The sequence below is a fragment of the Oryctolagus cuniculus genome, chromosome 11 (genome assembly GCF_051225735.1).
Source record: "Oryctolagus cuniculus isolate XC-2025 breed Fujian yellow rabbit chromosome 11, ASM5122573v1, whole genome shotgun sequence".
Classification (NCBI taxonomy): domain Eukaryota; kingdom Metazoa; phylum Chordata; class Mammalia; order Lagomorpha; family Leporidae; genus Oryctolagus; species Oryctolagus cuniculus.
In genome coordinates this window covers 12,321,381-12,343,772 of record NC_142877.1, presented here as the reverse complement: position 1 = coordinate 12,343,772, position 22,392 = coordinate 12,321,381, and the positions used below count along the sequence as shown (strand labels likewise).

The following is a 22,392-nucleotide window of genomic DNA, read 5'->3' as shown; positions in this document are numbered from 1 at the left end:
GTGCCGCAGGCGGAGGATTAGCCTAGTGAGCTGTGGCACCGGCCTAAAATAAATCTTAACAACAACAAAAACCTAGATATTCCCATGTGGGATATGGATATCTTAACCACTAGGCTGAACTTTGGCCTGCTCCTGAACGTGTGATTTTTTTTTTAACTTTATTTAATGAATATGAATTTCCAAAGTACGACTTATGGATTACAATGGCTTCCCCCCCATACCGTCCCTCCCACCCACAACCCTCCCCCCTCCCACTCCCTCTCCCCTTCCATTCACATCAAGATCCATTTTCAATTATCTTAACATACAGAAGATCAGCCTAGCACACATTAAGGATTTCAACAGTTTGCTCCCACACAGAAACATAAAGTGAAAAATAATAGATGATTTTTTTAAATGATGATGAAATCAGATCAGACCTATTGTCATGTTTAATCCCAGTGAGAGTCAAGTTGGGAATTGATAATTTTTTTTTTTTTTTACAGAAGATCAGTTTAGTATGCATTAAGTAAAGATTTCAACAGTCTGCACCCCCATAGAAACACAAAGTGAAATATATTGTTTGAGTACTCGTTATAGCATTAAATCCCAATGTACAGCACATTAAGGACAGAGATCCTACATGAGGAGTAAGTGCACAGTGACTCCTGTTGTTGACTTTACCAATTGACACTCCTGTCTATGGCATCAGTAATCTCCCTATGCTCCAGTCATTTGAGAGAGATAGAAGGAGAGACAAAGAGAGCTTCCTTTTGCTAATTTGCTCCTCTTATGGCCCCAACAGCCAGGGCTGGGCCAGGCTGAAACCAGGAGCCAGGAGCTTCATCTGGGTCTCCCACACAAGTTATTTTAACATAGCTGAAGTTTAGTTTTCTCATCCATGGACAGTTAAATGGTAGGATCTAGTCTAACATAATTTAAACAACTTTTTTCTTTGGGATCAGAATGGTGTGAGTAAAGTAATGAGAGTGATAACTAGTAGATATTGTTTGGGTTTACTTATATACAAGACACAATCTTTCATCTAATAAAAATACATTAGTATGTGATACTATGCAAGTTTTTTTTTTGTCTACCTATCAGTCTAAGGTATTTTAGGAAAAAACTGAATAAATCCTTTTTGGCCAAATAGTGTGCCCCTCCCCTTTTTAAATGAATTATAAGCAGGAAGAGATCATCTAACAAAGTTCTGGTTTAAGAAATGTTTTAAACCTTTTGGTAAGTGTTGTGGTTACTGAAAAAATTTGAGCCAGATTACAGTAGATAGCACAAAAAATTAGACTAAGTTAATTTATTTGAAAGGCAGAGAGACAGACAGATCTTCCATACCGGTTCACTTCTCGAATCTCACAACAGCCAAGATTGGGCCAGGCTGAAGCCAGGAGCCAGGAACTCAGGCGAGGTCTCCTATATGGGTGATAGGGGCTCTTGAGCCATTATCTGTTGTCTCCCAGGGTTCATGTTAGCAGGAAACTAGAATTAGGAGTGAAGCCAGAACTTTTGAACTGGGCACTCTGATAGGGGATGAGGAAGTCCAACCAGTTGCTTAACTGCTAGGCCAAATGACTGCTACTATAAAAGCTATTGCTATTTACTTATTTAAAGATTTATTTATTTGAAAGGTAAAGAGGGAGAGATAGAGATCATCCATCCACTGATTCAGTCCCCAAATGGCCACACTTGCCCTGGGCTTAGCCAGGCCGGAGCCAGGAGCCAGGAGCTGCTTCTGGGTCTCCCACGCGGGTTCAGGGGCCCAAAGACTTGGGCCATTTTCCACTGCTTTCCCAGGCCATAGCAGAGAGCTGGATCAGAAGTAGAGCCCATATGGGATGTTGACACTGCTACACCACAGTGCCAGCTCCCAAATAAGGTTTTTTTAATTTTTAAATCAGTTTATTGTATTTGATATGTTATAAAATTTGAAAAATGATAGGAAAGTAGCAGACTCAAACTGGAGCAACTCTAACAAGTAATAATTCTGGCCCCTTTGCAAAACTGACCCATTTAAAAACAAAGTAAAGTTCATATCTATGAGGTGCACAAAAAGTGTGACTTTTGTACAAATCATATTTAAAATTTCATGTCTAAAAGTCTTTAAATGCCATGTGCTCAGAGTTTTTCTGAAATCCTGCCTGGTCCTTGCCTAAAGAGAGACAGACATGAAACCTCTAAATAAAAGGAACACAATTCAAGGTGTCTTAAAAAAAGAAAGAAAGAAAGAAAAACAAAGGAAAAAGGAACAACGGATGGCTGTTGGCAATGGAAATTGTAAGGGGACTGTGACCTCCTGCTCATGGCTTGTTTATTGGTCAGAGGCCTTGGGAGGCCCAGGACGCTTCACGGCCATCACAGCACCAAGTGTAGCTATTACCTTTTTTCTTTTTTTGTTTTCTTTTTTACATTTCCTACCTTTTGATATATACATACTTACATATTTTTTACACCTTGAGGATATCGCTATTCCAGTTGTTCCCATATGAATATAGGTGTGGTCTCTATCAGATATAAACGTGTCTTTTATTCAATTTTAGGTCCAGGACTTGGGTTTGCCATCGCACCTGCAAATAAATGTCCGTTTTCTGTTTGCGTTATTTGTGGTGTGTGTTTTCCTCTTTGTGTGTAAGAAATAAGTTCATTAGTCCAGGGGCTCTTGCTTTATCCAGATCACAGGGGGTAGGTGCAGCCTTCGCCTCAGTTCCCACCGGAGGGTATTCGCTGAACTGGGAAGAGTCCACTCCTCCCCCGCAGGAGTCTTCAATTTCAATTCCTCTTTCTTTGCAACCTCCTGAGGACCTGGACTGAGTTGAGGTGACAGTGGCCATTGAGTGGAAACTTCATGACATGGAGTCGTGATTCCAGCCGGTATTGACGGAGTTGCACACCATGTCAGCAATCTCCGGAAACGCCTTTTCTGTCAAGGACTTGTCGCCACTGAGCGTGATCCTCTCTCCGAGGTCAGGGGCCACCTGCACCACGACGCACTCACAGGGCCATGCAAAGCGACACTGTCTCTGTCCTGCTCCCATCTTTCCATCTGCAACCGCATGGGCTGAAGCTGAAAATATTTTGTCTTTTCATATAACTAAATGTAGTCCTTGAAATCATCAGGAATGAGGAGTTTTGACGTTCGTAGAAAATTCAAGGTACAGCTGAACATCTGTCCATCTCTGTTGATGAAATAGTGCTCTTTGAGACTGTCCAAGACAATGGGCTCTGTACCGTCAAAGTCTTCCGATTCTTGATTCGGGGTGTTTGGTGAGGGTGTCCAGGCTGTTGGTGTACACGGCGCATTGAACTTTGTGAGCTGTGCTGGCATGGGATGCCTTGGCTGTTCAGTGGAGATGTGGGGGATCTAGTGATCAGAGGTCTGGACATGTCTGCCCGGGCAGGAGCGAGGGAGGGCTGGCAGGAGGGTGGGGCGCACGCCCTGCTGTAAGTAATGCCCCCTCTCGTTACCCTCTGCGGCCAGGGGTTTGGGGCAGCTTTGGGTGCTGCAACAAAAAGCCTGTGTATGGAGCAGCCCCAAATAGAGCTTTATAGAACTTTGTTTTATGGCTTTGTCAAACCAGTGTTTAAGAATGTTCTGTAGTTTTAATAATCTGATTCCTTTAAAATTTACAGTATATGGGTGAATGGTAACTTCTCTATTCAGTTATTGTTTATAGCCACTGTCTGTATCCCCACTAAACTAGGGTCTTTTTGCTTGTTAAACCTCTTATTGGGTGAAGCATTAAGCTTACTTGAAAGGCAGAGTTGCAGAGAGGCAGAGGCAGAGAGAGAGTCTTCCATCAGCTCATTCACCCCCCAAATGGCCGCAATGGCCAGAGCTGGGCCTATCTGGAGCCAGGAGCTTCTTCTGGGTTTGCAAGTGAGTGCAGGGGCCCAAGCACTTGGGCCATCATCCACTGCTTTCCTAGGCCATAGCAGAGAGTTGGACCAGAAGAGGAGCAGCCTGGACTTGAGCCAGCACCCATATGGGATGCTGGCTTTGCAGGTGGTACACCACAGTGCTGCCCCCAGGGTTTGTTTTTTTTTTTTTTTTTTAAGGTTTATTTATTTATTTGAAAGGCAGAGTTACAGAGAGAAGGGGAGAGAGAGAGAGAGAAAGAAAGAGAGACAGAAGGGGAGAGATCTGTCTTCCATCTGCTGGTTCACTCCCCAGATGGCCAAAACAGCTAGAGCTGGGCTTGTCCTAAGCCAGGAGCCAGGAGCCAGGAGCCAGGAGCCAAGAGCTTCTTCTGGGGCTACCATGTGGGTGCAGGGGCCCAGCACTTGGGCCATCTTCTGCTGCTTTCCCAAGTGTGTTAGCAGGGAGCTGGATTGGAAGTGGAGAAGCGGGGACTCAAACCAGTGTCCATGTAGGGAGGATGCCAGTGTCACAGGCAGCGGCTTTACCATCAAGGCCACAGGGCTGGCCTGAAGCATTCATTAAGCCTTTTGTACTATAATGTAAATTTAAAAAATGTTATCTCAAAAACTAAGAGGAAGACAAGGAGAGGGAAGAATGCTGAGAGGGAAAGCTGGGGAAGGGAGGAAGGAAACACCATTATGTTCTCAGAATTGTTTCTAAAAAGCCGATTGACTCTGTTAAACACTAATTAAAATTAAAGAAAAATCTTTAAAAAGGGAAACTGTATGTTCTAATATGAGGTTTAATTGTATCTTTACTTTGAAAGCCTGAACATATTTTCCCATTCTAGTGTTTGAAAGAACTGCCCATGTGCACGTTTTCTACTCCCTAAAACCTTTGCTAAAAGTGGCATTTCCTGTTTGTGCCTGTGTCTGAGAAGATAATGGTGTACTAAGCAGCAGCACCTTAGGTGCTCCTTAGTGCTTGCAGGCTTGGTCATTTTGAGGAATTGTCAAGGTCAGTATTGTTCTCCTTTTCTGAAATCTACCAGCTACTCTTCGATTACTGATGGGGATAAGGATTCATTTGTGAAACTGGTTGAAATATTTTCTTTGCTTTTGCTAAAGAGCTTATTGATTCATTTTAGTTACACATTTGTGCTTTTTGTGCTTATTCCAAAACTATTAAAATACATCTCTATTTTATAAGAGTACTTCTTGGTAAAGTAGCTCTGAGGTTTTTGTGTGAATCACTAACAATCTGTAACTCTCTAATATACAGTTAAGCTTGTATATTTTCTCACTATGTACTTGATATTCCTCTCAGCAAGTTTATTGGAATAGATTTTCTTTGGATAATCAGCTCAGTCTCTTTGACAAGGCAAAAATGCTTTGTTACAGTATATTCATCCTGGCACATGGATGTTTGCTAAATGTTTGAGTTGACAGAAAAAAAAAATCTTCCAGTTTTGTTATGCAGATAGATTGCAAAGCCTTAGGGATGATTGAATGAGAATTGTAGAGAAAAACACCTTCTACACTGATTAATTAAGACAAAGAGCAAGTTTATATTTACTGTTGTGATTCCTGCTAATGCGCCTGAGAAGGCAATAGAAGATGGCTTGAGTGCTTGGGCCCCTGCCACCCACTTGGGAGACCCGGGTAGAGTTCCTGGCTCCTGGCTTCTGCCTGGCCCAGCTGCAGCCATTGCTACCATTGGAGGAGTGAACAAAGCAGATGGAAGATCTCTTTGTCTCTCCCTCTCTCCCTATCACTCTGCCTTTCAAATCTTTAAAATACACACACACACACACACACACACATGCACACATACACTGTTGAGAACCAGCTTGCTAGGGTTATTAACCCAAAGGTCACCTTAAATCTTTGAAGACTTTTCATGCGAGTTTTCCTCTTGGGAGCTTTGGATGGCATTATTTACATAAGCAAAAATGTGATGTTGAAACTCTGCATCCTTATTTTCGAAAGTTTTATGCAACTCAGTTATTAAAATAATTGCAAAACTTGCTTATTTAATTTGTGTTATGTAGTACTTTATCAAGTGATACCTTTTTTGAAATTTTTTAAGAAAACATTTGTTTAATTGAAAGGCAGAGTTAGAGGGAGAGACAGGGAAGGGGGGGAAGAGAGAGAGATCAATCTTACATCTGGTGGTCTTTCCTCAAATGGCTGCAAGGCCAAAGCCAGGAGCTTCATTTGTGTCTCACATAGATGGAAGGGCCTCAAGTACTTGGGCCATCTTCTGTTGCTTTCCCAGGCACGTGAGGGAGCTGGATTGGAAGCGCAGCAGCTGGGCCTTGGGCGCCCTTATGGGATGCCTGCTTTGCAGTTTTGGCTTAACCCACTGCTCCTCAGTGCCAGCCCCTTGTTATTCATATCATGGGGGAAAAAAGTCTATAAACTTTTTTTTTCTAGTAACAGGTTTATAGTTATAGAAAAATTTAGCATTGAGCAGATAATATACTTCCCATTTACTTTGTATTCCCCCCTCCGTTTCCCTACTATGTGGTACATGGTACATTTATTATAATTAATAAACTAATACTAATACAGTATTGTTATTTAAAGACTTATTTGGGAGTCCAAGTTACAGAGAAAGGGAGAGAGAATGCTTGATCAATTCATCTTCCATCTGCTGGTTCACTGCCCAGATACCCGCAACGGCCAGGCTAGGCCTGGTCAGAGCAAGGAGCCTCTTCCAGGTCTCCCACATGGGTAGTAGCGGCCCAAGAACTCAGACCACCTTTCACCGCTTTCCCAGGTACATCAGTAGGGAGCTGGATCAGAAATGGGCCGGCATCCATATGGGATGCTGGCACTGCAGGTGGCAGCATGGAAGATTCCCTCCCTCTCTCTCTGCTTCTGCCTCTCTTTTAATTCTGCCTTTCAAATAAATAAATAAATCTTTTAAAATAATTTGTTTATTTGAAAGGAGTGTGGGATAGATAAATATCTTTCATCTGCTGATTCACTTTCCAAATGCCAGCAGCATCTTTGGGGCTGGGCAAGGCTGAAGCCAGGAGCCAGGAACTCCATAACTGTCATTCACATGGGTGGCAGGGACATAAGTATGTAAGCCATTAACCTCTGCCTGCCGGGGTGCACGTTAAAGCTGAAATGGCAGGTGGGATAACCAGGTCTCAAACAGGCATTCTGAGGAGGGATGTGGGTGTCGAAGCTGTGACTTAACTACTGCACCACATGGTGCCCCCTTCCATTTTGTGATTTTTAAAAGTAATGTTTGGGTGAGTGTTTGGCACCATAAACTTTGTGTACACTTCTTTTTTAAAAAAATATTTTATTTATTTGAAAGAGAAGGAAAGATGGAGACAGGTATCTTCCATTCCCCAAATGGCCTCAACAGCCAAGGCTGGGCCAGGCTGGAGTCAGGAGTTTCATTCGGGTCTCCCATGTGAGTGCAGGAGTCCAAGCACTTGGGCCATCTTTTGCTGCCTTCCCAGGCACATTAACAGGGAGCTGGATTGGAAGTGGAGCGGCTCGAAGTGGCATCCGAGTGGGATGTGGGATGCTGGTGTTGTATGAGTGGCTTTACCTGCCATGCCACAACTCTGACCGGAAGTAGGTTCTGAATCATACTTTTTTTTTTTTTTTAAAGATTTATTTATTTATTTGAAAGTCAAGTGACAGTTTTCTTCATCCACTGGTTTATTCTACACATGGCTGAAATGGCCAGGACTGGGCCAGGCCATAACCAGGAGCCTGGAACTCCATCTTGGCCTCTCACATGGGTGGTAGGGGCCCAAGAGCTTAGACCATCCTCTGCTGTCTCCTTTCAGACACATTATCAGGGAGCTGGATTGGAAGTAGAGCTGCCGGGCCTCGAACAGCATATACTGTAGGATGTTGGTGTGGCTGCTTACCTGGCCGTGCCATGATGCTGGCCCCTGGGTCAAAGATTTTTAAGACTCTTGGTAAATGTTACTGTTTTCCTAATCTATTCTTTTTATATTACATTAATAATTTAACATTGTCTTTATAGTTTGTTTAAAAAATACTGAGAACATGTTATTCGTAATCCTACTGCTTAAGAAAGTACAGCAGTTTTGGCTTGATAAATGATGTAGCAGATTCATCAGTTGGAACAAGTTTGCCACTCTGGGGGTTGTTAATAACGGGTGAGGATATGCATGTGTGGGGGTGTATTTTGCTATGAACCTAAAACTACTCTTCAAGAGGAAGTACAATAATAAAAGCATTTCCTCAGTTAAGTTGCTCATCAAAATTGTCTGTACCTTTCTCTACCCCAGGTGTAAGCATTTCTGTCTGTGTAGAAGTACTCTGATATGTTAAAGCAACCATGTTATGTTGCCTGCAGATTTTTTCAGTTGCTGTTTCATGGAGTTCTTTGTATTTATGTGGTTTGTATGAAAATCTGCATTCTCTTCCATGGCTATTATGTGATGTGACATTGTTGGATGTCTTTTTTTAACCATTTGTCTGTTAATTCAGGAAATGGACATGTCATGTGCCAGTTTCAGGGTGTGTACTCAACAAATAGAAAAACTGTGATCTCCTACTTCAAGCAGCTTGCATCCAATTAAAGGGCCAGTGATTTGGAGTAGTGAGTAAAGCTGCCAGCTGTGCTGCTGGTGTCTCATATGGTGCCAGTTCATGTACTGGCTGCTCCACTTCCATCCAGCTCCCGCCTATCTCCTGGGAAAAGTAGCAGAAGATGGTCCAACTGCTTGAACCCCTGCCATCCACGAAGCTCCTGGCTCCTGGCTATAGTCTGACCCAGTCGTGGCCACTGAAGCCATCTGGGGAATGAACCAGCAGATGGAAGATCTTTCTTTCTCTCTCTCTCTGACTTTGAAAATAAATAAATCTTATAAAAAAATTTGGAGTTTATATTCCCCTACTGGTGCTCGCTATGTATTTCCCCACCTTATTTTATTCTTATATAGAATATTATATTGAGTGTCCTTGCTGTATACTTTTTTTTTTTTTTTTTTTTGACAGGAAGAGTGGACAGTGAGAGAGAGAGAGAGACAGAAAGGTCTTCCTTTGCTGTTGGTTCACACTCCAATGGCCGCCGTGGCCAGCATGCTGCAACTGGCGCACTGCGCTGATCCGATGGCAGGAGCCAGGTACTTATCCTGGTCTCCCATGGGGTGCAGGGCCGAAGGACTTGGGCCATCCTCCACTGCCCTCCCGGGCCACAGCAGAGAGCTGGCCTGGAAGAGGGGCAACCGGGACAGAATCCGGCGCCCCGACCGGGACTAGAACCCGGTGTGCCGGCGCCGCAAGGCGGAGGATTAGCCTAGTGAGCCGCGGCGCCGGCCCTTGCTGTATATATACTTTTATATTTTGATGCGCCTTTTCTATATTCTTTGTCATGGATTTCTTCAGCCTAAAAGATACATGCACTTTTACTGATTTTTTTGGGGCCAGTATTGTGGAATAGTGGATCAGGCAACTGCTTGGGATGCCTGCATTCCACATCAGAGAGCTTGATTCAAACCCAGGCTCTTCTGCCTCCTCTCCAGCTTTCTGCTAACGTGCATGGGACACAGCAAATCATGGCCCAAATATTTAGGTCACCGGCTCCTGACTGGCTTAGCCTAACCCTGCATTTCAAATAACCGAAATCTTAAAACGTTACTAATTTTTGCCACTAACATGATTTTATATGCAAGTATTGTGTATTTCATGTGTTGCTTGGCCGTTTATACTACTGTGATATTGCCCATTTTCCTACTTTGTCTTTCCTCACTAATCTTGTAGAGCTTCTTATCTTGTTTATAAATTTTAAATGTTTTCTCCCTGTTACTTACTGTTACATTTTTTTTGTATTTTCCCTTTATTTTAGAAAGAAAGTTGCAAGGCTAATACAAAGAATTCTGAGTAATCTTTGCTCATATCTTCAAATCTTTACATTTATTATAGTGTATCTGCTTCCTCCTTGTTATATATGCTTATTTTTCCTATGCCATTTGAAAATAAGTTCCAAAATACATACTTTAGTGTATATTTTTTAGGGAATGCATTGATTTACTTATTAAACTAATTACAAAAGTCAGGAAATTAATATTTATGGAATCATTTATAGGCTTTATTCAAGTTTCATCAGTTGTCTCAATGTTCTCTTACATGAAAAGAAATCGAAGTTCATGCACTGGATTGATTTGTTATGTCATAATTTTCAGTCTTAAATCTGAAACAGTTTCTGATCTTTGTTTCATGACATTGATACTTTTGAGGATTGTAGATCAGTGATTTTATGGAGGTCCCTCAATTGTTGGGGGTGTGGTTCCGCATGTTTATGTTCAGCTGTACTTTTGAAGGAGAAAACAAGTAGATGTGTTCTCAGTCTAACCAGATGCATGTAGATTTGTCCCATTACTGCAGTATTTGACCACTTGATCAAGGTGTTGCCTGCTACTTCACTGTATGGTTATTTGTGGGAGGATACTGTAAGATATCCTATGAGGTTTTTAGTCTAATTATGGAAATATGCCATTACTTCTGAAACTTTTAACTGCTTTTTATGATTCTTGAATTGTGAATGAATTATTACAGCTTTTGCCAAATGTTGATTTTTCTAATTCCATCATTGCTTCCATATTTATTATAGAAAGCTTTCTACTCTAAGGAAGACATTTCTCTATATTCATTTTTGGCTTATTCCATAGATTGTAATCCTTTAATATTATCTTTCAAAGATGTGTCTTTCTGGCAAAGAGAGAGTGCAAGGCCAAGAGTGAGAGTGATTTCATCTTCTGGTTCAGTTCCCAAATGCCTCAAGAGCCCCTGAATAGGATGGAAGGTGGGAGCTGGCGCTCAGTTACTTGGGGCGTCACCTGCTGTGTTCCAGGGCTTGCACTGTAGGAAGCTGGGATCACCAGCCTGAGGTGGGTTCATTGAATGCAAAATATTCCCATGTGGGATGTGGCTGTCCCAAGTGGGCTATTAATCACTGAGACAGATTCCTGCCTTGCCATTATTATTTAGATGTTTACATTTTACCACATTTGACCAGTTGAAGTTTAACTGTGTTCATGGTGTGCATGTTTTTGGTGTATGAAACCTACATATATTCTAGGACAGGGGTTTGGGCTAATGGCTAAGATGCCTGGATTTCATTGTAGAACCTGGCTTTGATACCTATTTCTGGTTCTTGACTTCAGCTTCCTGTTAATGAGGATCCTAGGTCCCTAGCAGTAATGGCTCAAGTGGTTGAGTTGTTGCCCACACTGGGATGTGGGTTGAGTTCCTGGCTCTGGCTTTGGGTTTCTAGGTATTTGGGGAGTAAACAAGCACATAGGAGTTTCTCTCTCTTCCTGTCTGTCTCTTTTTATTTTTAAAATGTTAAAAGATTTATTTTATTTATTTGAAAGGCAGAGTTACAGAGAGAGAGGAAGAGATCGTCCATCTACTTTTTCATTCCCCAAATGGCTGCAATGGCTGGAGCTGGGCCAGGCTGAAGCCAGGAGCTGCTTCAGGGTCTGATTTCCCAGGCATATCAGCAGGGAGCGGGAACGGAAGTTGAGCAGGTGTGAATCAAAACCAATGCTCACGTGGGGTGTCAGCATTGCAGACTCTGGCTTAACCTGCTGTATCACAATGCTGGGCCCTTCTTTGTTTCTTTTTAAAGATTTATTTTAAAAGCAGAGTGACATAAAAGAGACAAGGAGAAAGAGATATTTCATCCACTGGTTCACTTCCTATATGCCTGCAATAATTAGGGCCAGGCTGAAGCCTGGAACCAGGAACTCCATCTGGCCTATGGGTCTCTCACATTGGTGCAGGGGCCCACACACTTGAATCATCTTCTACTGCTTTCCCAAGCGCATTAGCAAGGCGCTAGATGGGAAAGTGCGATAGCTAGGACTTGAACTGGTACCCATATGGGATGCTATGCCGCAATGGCAGCCCCAGTCTCAGTGTTTTTAAAAAATTGAGAGAGGTGGCCGGCGCCGTGGCTCACTAGGCTAATCCTCCGCCTAGTGGCGCCGGCACACCGGGTTCTAGTCCCAGTTGGGGCGCCGGATTCTGTCCCGGTTGCCCCTCTTCCAGGCCAGCTCTCTGCTGTGGCCAGGGAATGCAGTGGAGGATGGCCCAGGTGCTTGGGCCCTGCACCCCATGGGAGACCAGGAAAAGCACCTGGCTCCTGGCTCCTGCCATCGGATCAGCGTGGTGCGCCGGCCGCAGTGCGCCGGCCGTGGCGGCCATTGGAGGGTGAACCAACGGCAAAGGAAGACCTTTCTCTCTGTCTCTCTCTCTCTCACTGTCCACTCTGCCTGTTAAAAAAAAAAAAAAAAAAATTGAGAGAGGTTGGCGCTGTGCTGCTGCCGGCATCCCATATGGACGCCGGTTCGAGTCCTGGCTGCTCCACTTCTGATACAGCTCTCTGCTGTGGCCTGGGAAAGCAGTAGAAGATGGCCCAAGTCCTTGGTCTCCTGCACCCACATGGGAGACCCGGAAGAGGCTCCTGGCTCCTGGCTTCGGATCGGCATAGCTCCAGACATTTGGGGAGTGAACCAGCAGGTGGAAGACCCCTCCCTCCCTCCCTCCCTCCCTCTTTCTCTTCCTCTCCTCTAAATCTTAGAAAAAGTTAAGAGAATGGCATCTTACATTATTTCTGAGTAATAATAGTTTACAAGATGTTTTAAAAATTTTAAGCAGAATTTTTTTTTTTTGACAGGCAGAGTGGACAGTGAGAGAGACAGAAAAGTCTTCCTTTTGCCATTGGTTCACCCTCCAATGGCCGCCGCGGCCGGCACGCTGCGGCCAGTGCACCGCACTGATCCAATGGCAGGAGCCAGGTACTTCTCCTGGTCTCCCATGGGGTTCAGGGCCCAAGCACCTGGGCCATCCTCCACTGTACTCCCTGGCCACAGCAGAGAGCTGGCCTGGAAGAGGGGCAACCGGGACAGAATCCTGTGCCCCAACTGGGACTAGAACCCAGTGTGCCGGCACCGCAAGGTGGTGGATTAGCCTAGTGAGCTGCGGCGCCGGCCAGAATATTTTGATTATGGGAATAATCTGCCCAGTTTCAGCCCATAGGAAATATTTGAGACTTTTTTTTTTTTAAACCATTCTGGCAAAGCCAGAAGATCTGGAGGCCACTATTTTGTTTGCTTTTGTTTTATAGTCAATATTTCCTTTCTGGTTCTATTTTTGGCACACAAACTGCAGTGGTCCAGGAAGAAGACCAGGCAGCAAGCTGCTGTGGCCTGAGTTTAATTTGTGTTGCTTGCCAAGTGAGGCATGCATTGGGCACTTGGATAAAAGCAGGGGAGAGGAAAGATTTAGCTGGAGCTGAGAGGGACCGATTGCACTTCCCTTGTCCTGGTTATGACAAGAAACTAGCTGGTTACTGTTTCAGCTCAGTGCTTTCTTTGTTATTTTGGGAATGATTTATGTGGTGGGAAAAAAAGAAAAGAGAGGCCAGGAGAAGTTGAGGAAAAATTCACCCCCTTCATTGCCCCACTAGGTTTCTTGGGGGGAGGTAGTATGAATAACTAATTTACCCCTGTGCCTCTTTGGATTTGTCCCATTTCAGAGGCATGGATCTGAGCTTCTTTAGGCCTTCTGAGTGCCTTTCTTATTCTCAGCCCCCTGCACCCCCCAGGTTGTCTGAATTCAGTGAGTCCTCACAGTGTTTTTATTTGGTTGCCTTCCCTTTCCTAAAATGGTTCAAAAAGCTGTTTGCATATACAGAAAGCTCTGTGCTCACTAAATAACAACCCTTTCCTGTCAGTCATTGAAAAGTAAAAGACTTTAAAAAAAGTATCAGTTTGTTTGGACTCGAGAGTCTAAAATCATTTGTTCACTCTCTGTTGAAGTTATTGAACCAAACCTCAATCAGAAAAATGGTGGGGACCACAGGGGAGGGACAAAATTATATTCTAAATTCATGTAGCAAATAGAAGTAATGCCTTTAACATGCTGATAAGGGGGCAAGGAGAGAGAAGCTATGTTTTGTTCTACAACTATTAAAAACAGAGATGTCTTGCTGATTATATGTGGAATATTATGGTTCACATATAATCCCCATTTGGAAAAAGGCACACAAAGTCAATCTAAATTTTCCAAGGTTACATATAGAAAATTACAAGATTTGCTGACCATGTTTAACATTTTATCCATTTGGTAGCAATGTATAGAGAGCCTTAAAGAGTATGGGTCTTTAATGTTCTCCTAACTGTGCATAGTAACTACTCCATACATTTTCTTATTAATTACTCAAGGAGAGGTTGATTGTCTAGTTGCTGGTAATGTGTATTTTGATGTGTGGGTTGTTTATTGGGGGGGCTTAGAGGTATAATATTTGTGTTAATGTTGATAAGATGAAAATTCAGTTGAATTTCAGAATAAAAGTTTTACAATTCAGGCTTTTGTGTTTTAGATTTCTGCATTGATGAGTTTTATATAAAACCATGTGGCTTAAAAGAAATTTGTCTGATTCTGTTTTCTTCAGTGACCTGTGCCTTCCTTTGTAGGCACTTTGTGTAGCAAGTACAGGTTAAGTTGTCTTGAATATTAAGTTTACTTCAGTGTCTGACATTAACTGATTTGGTATAAAGTGAAATGTTTTTACACATCATAGGGGAGGATATCCTTGATACACTCTTGATATGAAAATTATATATTGGATTAAATTTGTTTTTAAATATTAAGGAATAGAAATATTTTAATATGCCAGTGATATTAATTTTACTATGCCAGATCCACTATGGCCCCCACCCTCGCACAGCATAGCTGCAGAGAGATGGAATCCTCTCTGAGTGGTAATAGATGCCATTACCCACTCCCTTCCCCCAGCCTGAGCCGGAGCCTGGCTTGCCTGCAGCTGCAACGGTAGGCATCTTTCAGGAAGTGACCTTGGCTTGTATTAATCAAATTCAGAACACACAAAAAAGCTTCTTGCTAACATGCTGACTTGATGTAAAATTTTATCACATCCATTTTCTTTCAGAATGAGGCCATCTTGTAGGAAGATAAACAGAAGACTCCTCTAATTTAATGTAGATATATAAAGCTTTTGCAAACTATGTTAAAAATCAACTAGATCTTTTTTTAAAATTATAGACTTTTTATTGCCAAATATGCATAAACCTAAATCATGAAGGTTTGGTAGTGCTAACTAGAAAATTACTTGCTTTAATGCTAAATTAAGAAGTAACTATATCAGCATTACATTTATTTACTGCCTTAACAACTGTCATTAAATTGCTACACACATTTTATACACTATAGAGTATATGTAAACTAGGGGCATTTTGGCTGTATACTAACTTAAGGTACTTTTGCATGTTGGTTACTTAGGGGTTTTCAGAAATTTCTGTGGTGTCTTTGCTGGTTTGGATAAGAGCTAATAATCTTAAATGAAATTGTTTTCTTAGGTCGTGATGATACCTATGGGGCTTCTAAGTGTAAACTTAAGTCAGTAGAATGCTAAAATTCAGTTGCCTTTTGTATCAGTGAGAAATATTGCTAGCTACACAATCACTATCTGTTGATTTAGAATTGACATGTTTGGATAAGAGAGCAGTGAATACAGCTATTTTATACTTTTATCCTGTAGTGCTTCAAAGGCAATCTAGGTTTTTTTTTTTTTTTAAATCTAGATTTTAAGTGTAGTACTTCAAAGTGTATATAGTATAGATCTTCATTTTAGCCTTGTTCAGTGTTAAATATAGAATGTTGAAAATAGTATTTAATGGGTTAGTTTATTGATTTCTGTATTTGGAAGGAATTTACATGAAAAAAATTAGTGAGGGATGCAGTTGGATCTATTGCCAGAGGTTTCATGCCTGAGTTTATGTAGAGGAATACTCCTGGGTACTGCGTTTGGGGGAGAAATAGAGAAAGAAACCTTAAACTTTAAGAGCTGTACCTACATTTCTGTAGATCTATAATATGAAAAGGATAGGCATATTCCACATTTATGTTAATGATTTGGGGAGGGGTTGGGGATCCATGCAATTAGAAAAATTTGGGTGTAAATAATTAAATATCATTACTAAAAACACAACCAGCACTCTTTTACTATTATTTTGTTATTGTTCTTAGAATTGCAGTCTCATGGAGGTAAATCCATCTCTGCTTAAGTTCATTCTTTGTGTTGTACTAACATTAATACTTGGTTTGTTATAGGGTATAATAATTATTTCAAGGAGAAAAATAATTACTTGATTGTCCCCTCTAGCACCTGTTTAGAAGACATGGTCTTAAATAAAATTGTCATCTTGAACTTAAGATGTTCTTTGCCTTCTCCCAGTCCCTTTCTGCCCTTAAATAAAGAAAAGCAAAAGAAAAACCTTACAAGAAAAGGAATATCTGCAATCCTGGTAGCCAATGAGTTAATGTTCATTTGCAGCCCGAGGGGTCAGCATGCAGTCTGTTTCCTGATTGGCTGCTAAAAGGTGAAATTGAAACCACTGTAAACTTTTGACCCTGTAGCAATTCTTGTGGAACGCCTTCCACTGGCGGAGCCCAGAGCCGTGCTCACCTCCCCACCCGCCCCTCCCACCCTCTTTCCTGTATTTATTCTGCCTGATCGTGCAGCTCTGCATGCAGTTTTGCCAAGGAGGGTGGAGGGAGGCAGAACGTGCGCTAGCAGGCTGTTTCAGTAACCTTGTCGTTCCTGACTTTAGCTCAGCCAAAGATACGGGTTCTGCTAGTAAACTGGTCTGCCAACGGGATTTTTTAGTTTGGTTCTCAATCTCAAAGTAATTTGAAAAATTAAAACGTTTAATGCTATTTTTCAATTACTGGACAGTATCAATGTGTAAGCACATGTATGGCATAATTTTCTGGATATGTTGGTTTAAAAATAGTTTTCATTTTCACCTACCTTTATATACCCCATTTAATGTTTCCTGTGTTCCATCTATGTAATTTTTACATAGATGACATCTTTTGCCTTTTATTGCAAAGAAACTAAAATGGCACTTTGATTATGATAAGTCTGGACAATAAGTGCAAAAATTGTACATGTTTTCACTAGTCCTTTATTGGGCTGGGGCTGAGATAAATGGATTTGCCTTGCTTTCACATTTGAATAGTGACGACCCTGTGAAAATGGCAAGGCAGGTTGTCCTTCTCTCCGGTTGTACTCCCGCTCTCACAGGGCCATGCCCTGCACTTGGGGCTCTTTTATCCCGCTGTCTAGCCCGATGGCACGCTGGTGCTCAGCAAGTGCTTACTGGCTGAACATGGCCTTCCTTTCAGGGAAGGTATAAAGCGGGGCTCTTCAGACCTGCTTCGCTTTTCCTCAGTCACTGTAGGAACCATGATTTGCTTGTATTTCTAAGGACCAGCGCAGTGCCTGGCATCTAACAGACACAAAGTAAGCAGTTAATTGAATTAAATGCTTGTGCAAGGTCATTTCAGTAAGCTGGATATTATAAAACTTTCTAAAGCCAAGGATTCTGTTTTCCCTTCATCTTTTAAATTTTCAGGTTGACTATGTATAGAACTAAATATTTGTTATAATTTTAAAATTATTTATGATTATAACTTATTAAATAACTGCACAGAATAAATTGTCATCTCGATCCTTTCTAGTATATGTCATAGGATAAGTGGTAATATGTCAGTTATTTTTTTTTTAAGATTTATTTTATTTGAAAGGGAAAGTTACAGAGAGAGAGAGAGAGAGAGAGAGAAGGGTCTTCCATCTGCTGGTCCACTCCCCAGATGGCTGCAACAGGTGGAGCTGCACCGATCTGAAGCCAGGAACTTCTTCCAGGTCTCCTAGATGGGGTGCAGGGCCCAAGTGCTTGGGCCACCTTCTGTTGCTTTCCCAGGCTCATTAGTAGGGAGCTGGATTAGAACTGGAGCAACCAGGAATTGAACTGGATCCTGTATGGAATGCCTGCGCTGTAGACGTGGCGTAACCTGCCATGCCACGGTGCTGGCCTCATGTCAGATTTTTTTTTTTAAAACCTGTTTTTATTTTATCAAATATGCATATAATGTAATACTTTTTCCTTCTCCCCCATCAAAAACATGATACTGTTTTAAAAAAATCTGTTGCTGAAGTCTTACCAATGTTCTGGATACCAAAAACATTTTCAAAAAAAGGGTTATTTTGGGGCCAACACTGTGATATAGCAGGTAGGGCTGCCACCTCCAGGGCATCCCATAATGGATGGCGGTTCAAGTTCTGGCTGCTCCAGTTCTGCTCAAGCTCCCTGCTATGGCCTGGGAAAACAGTGTAAGATGGCTCAAGTCCTTGGGCCCCTGCACCTGCATGGGAGACCCAGAAGAGGCTCCTTGCTCCCGATTTTCAACTGGCCCAACTCTGGCAGTTGCAGCCGTCTGGGGAGTGAGCCAGCTGGTAGAAGACCTTCTCTCTCTCTCTCTCTCTCTCTCTCTCTCTCTGCCTCTGCCTCTGCCTCTGCCTCTGCCTCTCTCTGACTCTGTCTTTCAAATAAATAAATTTCTTAAAAAATTAAAGTTTTTATTTGAGAAGGGGGAGAGAGAAAGAGATAGTCCATCTGCTAGCTTACTCTCCAAGTGCTTGTAACAGCAGCGCCTGCACCAGGCTGAAGCCAGGAGCCAGAACTCTGTCCAGGTCTCCATCATAGGTGGCAAGCACCCAGGTACTTGAGCCACCATCTGCTGCTTTCTAGGGTGTGCATTAGCAGGAAGCTGGGTCTGAAGCCTTGGGACTCTGACCCCACGCACTTGGATATGGGATGCAATATAGGGGTGCTAGCATCCCAAATGAGAGTTAGCTTTCTATGCTATAATGTCTGCTCTTGCGAAAACATTTTAACTTACTTGAACATATAATAAAGGACTAAAAATAGTAAAATTTTAAAAATTAAGCTTATAAAGCTAAAATGGCACCTTTTTATGGAATTTTTAATTTTCATAGAATTTTGACTTATATTCATTTCTTCCTTTCATTGTAGCTGTATACTGGGTGCAGTTGATTCTTGCAAGTGAAATGTTATAATTTTTTTTTTTTTGACAGGCAGAGTGGACAGTGAGAGAGAGAGACAGAGAGAGAAAGGTCTTCCTTTGCCGCTGGTTCACCCTCCAATGGCCGCCGCTGCAGCCGGCGCACCGCGCTGATCCTGGCAGGAGCCAGGAGCCAGGTGCTTTTCCTGGTCTCCCATGGGGTGCAGGGCCCAAGCACCTGGGCCATCCTCCACTGCACTCCCTGGCCATAGCAGAGAGCTGGCCTGGAAGAGGGGCAACCGGGACAGAATCCGGCGCCCCAACCGGGACTAGAACCCGGTGTGCCGGCGCCGCAAGGTGGAGGATTAGCCTATTGAGCCACGGCGCCGGCCCGTGAAATGTTATAATTTTGACATACAGCTTGTTTACTACTTGATAAATGTATCAACTACAAGAATGTTGTGTTTATCGGCGATGTTATGCAGCCTTTAACTGGAAATCTGATTGGAGACCCAGCTTACTCTGTATTGCTCTCTAGATGAGTGGGTGATACTGGGTTTTCCTTCATCTCTGATTTCAGGACAGTGAGGAGGCAGTCCCTGGGAGCAATGCCAGTAGCAGCATGGAAAGAACAATGAGTTTAATGTGATTAATGGTGGAGCCCTTGCCCCCTTCCATGTTCAACAGCAGAAGAAAAACACGTCCATAATATTCAGTGGCTGCTTTTGTCCTGTTGGTGTTTTCCAGGCGTCAGCATTATATAGATGCAATTTTCTCTCTTAACTCTCTGCCCTCAGGTTGATGCTTTGTTCTGGCCTCCAGGCACCTCTCAGATGAGCCATCAACAAATCTCTCTCTCTCTCTCTCTCTCTTTTTTTTTTTTTTTTTTTTTTTAAGATTTATTTATTTACTTGAAAGGCTGTTAGAGAGTGAGTCTTCAGTCTGCTGGTTCACTCCTCAAATGACTGCAACATCTGGAGTTGGGCCCATCTGAATCCAGGAGCTTCTTCCGGGTCTCCCACATGGGTCCAGGGGCCCAAAGACTTGAGCCATCTTCTACTGCTTTCCTAGGCCATAGCAGAGTTGGATCAGAAATGGAGCAGCCGGGACTAGAACCAGTGCCCACATCGGATGCCGGGCACTGCAGGTGGTGGCTTTACCTGCTATGCCACAGTGCCAGTTCCACAGAGCTCGGTTTGACATTCCTCCCACCCTGCCCCCTTGGTGATGCAGCTTTTGATATCATAGATCCCATCATTCACCATTTTTTCCTTTAAAATTTATTTATTTGAAAGGCTGAGTGAACCATCTGCTGGTTCACTCCCCAGATGTCTCCCAATAGCTAAGGCTGGGCCAGGCCAAAACTGGGAGCCAAGAACTCCACCTGGAGATAACCTTTGTGGGTGGCCCGGACCCAAGTACTTGGGCTGCCATCGGTTATTTTCCCAGGCATGTTAGCAGGAAGCTGGATTGGAAATCAACAGCAATGCAGCTGGCACTCTGGATTGCTAAGTCATAGGGTGGTTTAACCACTACACCACAACTCCAGCCCCACATCAGTCACCTTTCTGTAAATTCTAGTTAATTAGTTTTGTCTCTTTACCTTCTTATTTATCTAATATTTTGGAAAAATTCATACTCAGTTTTTATGTCAGTGGGATTTGGTTTTTGTATGTGTGATTGTCAATCTTTCATCTGCTGGTTCACTCCCCAAATGGCCGTAACTGCCAGGGCTGGGCTAGGCTGAAGCCAGGAGCCTGGAGCTTTATGTAGGTGTCCCAGATGGGTGCAGTGACCCAAGCACTCAAGCCATCTTCCGCTGCTTTCCCAGATACATCATCGGGGAGTTGGATCAGAAGTAGAGCAGCTGGGATTCAAACCAGCGCCCATACGGGATGCCGGCACTGCAGATGATAGCTTAACCTGCTGTGCCACAGTGCCTGCTCCTCTGTTGTTACATTTGGAAATTCGTGGGTTGAGGTGAATGTTTTCATTGGCTGATTTCTTTGTCACATCGGAACCCGCTCCCTAGCTTCCTCATGTGTAAAGCCTGCTGTTTACATGTTCCTGTATTCTGTTGCATATTGTTTTGGAAACACCATTCCTCAGTTTCCTATTTAGAAATACTACTTTTTGGTGACCCAAATGCATCCTTTTATGACGAGGCCAAGGAAACATCTGTGTCCCTTCGCTCCCCTGTGCTTGCTTTATCCCTCCACGTGGTAGGAATTGATCTTTTTGGGACCAGGGCAGTTACACACCAGCATCTGCCAGGTATTAATGTCGTCTTTCTTGCTCTTTGTTGAGCATTCATTTTGGACACGTGAGGACATCTCCATACCCATTGGTTTTGATCACTTTTCAGGACTTGGAACTGGTCTTTTATTTATTTATTTATTTATTATTTTTAAACAGGCAGAGTGGACAGTGAGAGAGAGAGAGAGAGAGAGAAAGGTCTTCCTTTGCCGTTGGTTCACCCTCCAATGGCCGCCGTGGCCGGTGCGCGATCTGATGGCAGGAGCCAGGTACTTCTCCTGGTCTCCCATGGGGTGCAGGGCCCAAGCACTTGGGCCATCCTCCACTGCACTCCCTGGCCACAGCAGAGAGCTGGCCTGGAAGAGGGGCAACCGGGACAGAATCCGGTGCCCCGACCGGGACTAGAACCTGGTGTGCCGGTGCCGCAAGGCGGAGGATTAGCCTAGTGAGCTGCGGCGCCGGCCGAAACTGGTCTTCTCTACCTGAATCTCGAATTATCTGGGTTCAATTTTACATACTGTGGACAGAGGATATTGTGTATCATACCTGACTTTTTAAGTGTAAGAATGATAATAGCAAAATAAGGCCTTTGCTCAGTTCCTAGGAGTGTGTACTTGATAGCTTCTGTTTGTTTCATATATCCAGGGAAGGGAAGGATGGGAACAGGTAATTTGTGTTTATGACTAATAATAAGGCTTACATGATGAAAAGAGCATTACAATTTAACCCTTTTCTGCCTTTTTTTGTTCTCAGGATCAAAATACTTGTTGAACAGTGAACACAGAGACCAATAAAAATAACTGCTACCTGAACATCATTTGGCTGGTTAGCCAGGTAATTCAGTTTTACTTTGACTTGATTCTTTGTAATTTTTCTACTTCACCTCCTGAAGATACTTTCTTTAATTTGTGTTTTAATTTAAACTTGCTTTATGATTAATGTTTTTATAATACTTGAATGAATAAACTTGGAATATATACATGTCCATAATCATCACATCACAAATCGGGGTGGGGGGCAGAAAGGAAACTTGCCTTTTTCCTTATGCTTTAGTAGCATTTGGTCAAAACTCTGTGTCGTCCTCAGTTTAGGTTTATGGTTTACCTGGTAGTCTAATTTCCCCAGATTACTTGAGCTAGCTAGTAACATTTCATCTAACCTTTTTTTTTTTTTTGTAATTAAAAAATTTTTTAAAAATGATTAATTTGAAAAGGGGAGTCACAGAGAGAGAAAGCTGTCGTCTGCTGCTTCACTTCCCAAATGGCTGCAATAGTTGGCAGGAGGCCGGGCTGTGTCTAGGAGCCTGTAACTCCATTTAGGTCTCTCACATGGGTGGCAGGGTCTATGCGCTCAGGCCATCTTCTGCCTCACAGGCACATTAGCAGG

At 42.9% G+C, this 22,392-nt stretch overlaps 1 protein-coding gene and 1 pseudogene across 14 annotated transcripts in view; one reads left to right on the top strand and one right to left on the bottom strand.

Annotated features, from left to right (window-relative positions):
• NCOA3 (nuclear receptor coactivator 3) overlaps window positions 1-22,392 on the top strand; it is a 145,583-nt gene that overhangs the window by 50,006 nt on the left and 73,185 nt on the right. For 12 of the 13 annotated variants that reach the window (XM_089307069.1, XM_070051721.2, XM_070051719.2 and 9 more), the window contains one exon: window positions 21,760-21,840. The exons of the other annotated variant lie outside the window; for it this stretch is intronic. The gene's annotated coding sequence lies outside the window, so the exon portion shown is untranslated. The remainder of the gene's footprint in view (window positions 1-21,759; window positions 21,841-22,392) is intronic. 13 annotated transcript variants of the gene reach the window in all.
• On the bottom strand, window positions 346-3,974 carry LOC149123335 (BTB/POZ domain-containing protein KCTD1 pseudogene; annotated as a pseudogene). Its single transcript, XR_016216483.1, has one exon. The product of XR_016216483.1 is annotated as a BTB/POZ domain-containing protein KCTD1 pseudogene (transcript).